A 3245-nucleotide genomic window follows, 5' to 3' on the forward strand; every position below is an offset into this window, starting at 1 on the left:
ACTTAAAATAATTTAAAAATTCTAAAAAAGAATGTGTATGAGTTGTGATCATGTGACTTTTATCTAGATTTTAGTATATAAATCAAATTGGCCCAATATTTATTCCACTATTATTTTCACTTCATCAAGTAAGTAATTTTTTAAAAAATTAAGTAGGGAGAGAATGTGTTTGACTTGTGATCATTTTACTTTTCTTTGAGATATGTCACTTATATGGACCTTCCCATTTATTTTAATAGAATAAATTAGTAGTATAATAGAAGTAAAATTAATAAATTATTTCTTTATGATAAGAAATAGTAGTGAAAAGTCTATAATATTTTTAGTTAATATTTTAATCAAATAAATTATTTGTCTAATGGAAAGGAAAATTAAAAAATTATTTTTATAATATAAATATTTTATTAATATAGATTCGTCTAATGGAAAAGAAACTTGATAAGTTACTTTAATAATATAATAATTGAAAAGTTAATTTTATAATATAAATAATTTTATTAATAGAGATTGTGATGTATAATGTATTATATTTATTAATAAAAAAATTATGTTGTTTTGTTTATTTTATTTATTATTTCACAATAATAATCATCAGTTTATATTATATATGTAAAATATCAAATACAATGAAGATGGGCACTTATATATTGTACATGTAAATGTCTATACATATATATATTTTATACAATTCACTTTTTAGTCTTGTCTATATAGGCGAAGACTTATGTTTTCACTTCAAATTTTTACTATTTGTTTTCTTGCACTCCACAATATTAAACCACAATTGTAACGTTTGTTCCATTTTTATTTTTATTTTGAATTTTTGAGAAATATATCCCTTGCTATTCATATGTTTTTGTTTTTCTTTTAATTTTCGATTCAAATTTTTTAAAAAATTATTATATATGTAATAAGAAATAAGTAAAACTATAAAAGTCTTTGTAGATTTCTAATATTTATTAATAATTGAGACAATAATTATATTTTTTTAATAGTCCAGGGAACATTGCTAGGAACTCTCTCAGGAAACATCAGCATATTAAAGCCAAAGGGGCCTTCATCAGAAGCTACAATCATTGGCTTCTATTTGGTGATAAAGGTACTAAATATTTTTTTAATCTGCTCAAAGAGAAACAAAGGAAAGAGAGGATTGACAGAATCTTTGACAATGATAAGGAGTTGCTTACGGGCCAAGATATTTCTTTGGCCTTTGAAAAATTTTATGGGAACTTGTTTACTTCTGAAGATGATGATAATTCTAGATTAAGGAGACTTAGATGTTCTGAGCTTATTCCCAAGAAGCTTGCGGAGGATGATATTTCTTCCCTCCAAAGGCTTGTTTCCCAGCAAGAAATTGCTAATGCCATCTGAAAGCTAAATGATAACAAAGCCCCAATTTCAGATGGCATTCCTGCTAAATTTTATAAAGCCAACATTGATTGGATCTCTAAAGACCTCTATGATTTATACTTTGAGGCCTTCTCGCATGGCACTCTGGGGATTGCTATTAACACTGGTATCATAAAACTCATTGCTAAAGAGGGAGACAGAGCTTTGACTAAAAATTGGCACCCTATCACTTTACTTAATGTTTCCTATAAAATTCTTGCGAAAGTTTTGGCTTCTCGGTTAGAGACTATTCTCGCCAAGTTTATCTGCTCCACTTAGACTGGATTCATTAAAGGTAGATTCATCCTTGAGAATCTCCTTACTAGCTGGGAAGCCATGGAATGGGCCAATACTTCACATCAGGAGGCTGCTATGCTTCTTCTCGACTTTGAGAAGGCCTATGACAGAGTTGAATGGGACTTCATCTTGATGATGTTAAAAGCTTTTGGATTCCCTGATTTTTTTGTAAATATATTCAAATTCTTCTAAAAGATGCTTCTGCCATGATTGATGTTAATGGTATCCTATCCAATCCTATTTCTCTATCTCGGTCCATTCGGCAGGGGTGCCCGCTTGCCCCTACTCTATTTGTTATTTCTTCTGATGCTCTTTATTATATCCTCAAAGATGACACCATTTCCCCTAAGGTGCATGATATCACTCTTCCTAATGACTCTGAGCTTCTTAATATTTAATTTGCTGATGACACCTCTTTTTTCTTGGAGCTCAGCCTGGATAACTTCATTTTCCTTCGCAATAAACTTGATATGTTTGGTAAAGCTTCCGGAGCTCGTATCTCTAGCTCTAAATCCATTTTGTTAGGATGGAATGATCTTCCTCCGGACTGGCTTTCTCAATTTGGTTATTCTTGGGGAGGACCTAACAAGATTGTTAGGTATCTTGGTATCCCCTTTTTTGTGAGCCCTTCCCTTAAGGATATGTGGTTATGGATAAAAGGAAAAATCTTCACAAAACTTAATAAATGGAATCATAGGCTCCTCTCCCTTGCTGGGAGAGTTCATGTTTGCCAGAAGATCCTTTCCTCCTATAGCATCTACTACTCTTCTATTTGGATGTTTAGTAACTATCAGATTTTGGAAATTCAGAAGGTCATCAGACATTTTCTTTGGTCAGATGGCAAAGGTACTAAGAAAGCCCATTCTATTAAGTGGGCTTGGTGCCATCTGGAGAAAGGTCTTGGTGGGATTGGTTTGAAAGTTCTCAAACTTTAGGGAATGGCTCTTTCCTCTAAATGGATCCTTCAATCCCTTGTTGGTAATGAGCCTTGGAAAGTGCTTGTCAAATGTAACATTCAAAATGGTGTGCCTAAACCTGCTAAATCGTGGAAACATCTGCCCCTCAGTGATCTGATTTTTGGAAAATTCCATGTTTTTGTGCAGGGATCCTGGTTTTTTCGTTCCATTTAAAAAGTGTGGGAGAACATTCGCCACCATATTGATAACTTAGCCTTTGACTATCACTATACTCTTCATGGTGAACAATCATTATGGTGGAATCTTCTCCATCAGGGAAAACCTCTTGCTTTGACCAAAGGTTGTTCGGCTAGATTTTGGGCCAACAAAGGTGTTAAATATATCATGGACATCCTTGAGCACAATCAGCTCATCAGCTGGGATGTCCTTGCCAATCAATATAATCTTCTTGCTTCGCATAAGCGTACTTACAATCTTATCAAAATTGCTTGTTCTCAGCTTAATCTTCCCCATAATACTAATGTCGATTCTCACTGATTTCTCTCCTTTAGATGGCAAGATGGTACCCTCCTCACTTCTGTCAAAGCTAAACATATTTACAGATTTCTTAATCATGATAGCTCTATTTCCCACCATCTTAAT

Source organism: Cupressus sempervirens, chromosome 9 (genome assembly GCF_028749045.1).
Source record: "Cupressus sempervirens isolate cs-2001-9-10 chromosome 9, ASM2874904v1, whole genome shotgun sequence".
Lineage (NCBI taxonomy): Eukaryota > Viridiplantae > Streptophyta > Pinopsida > Cupressales > Cupressaceae > Cupressus > Cupressus sempervirens.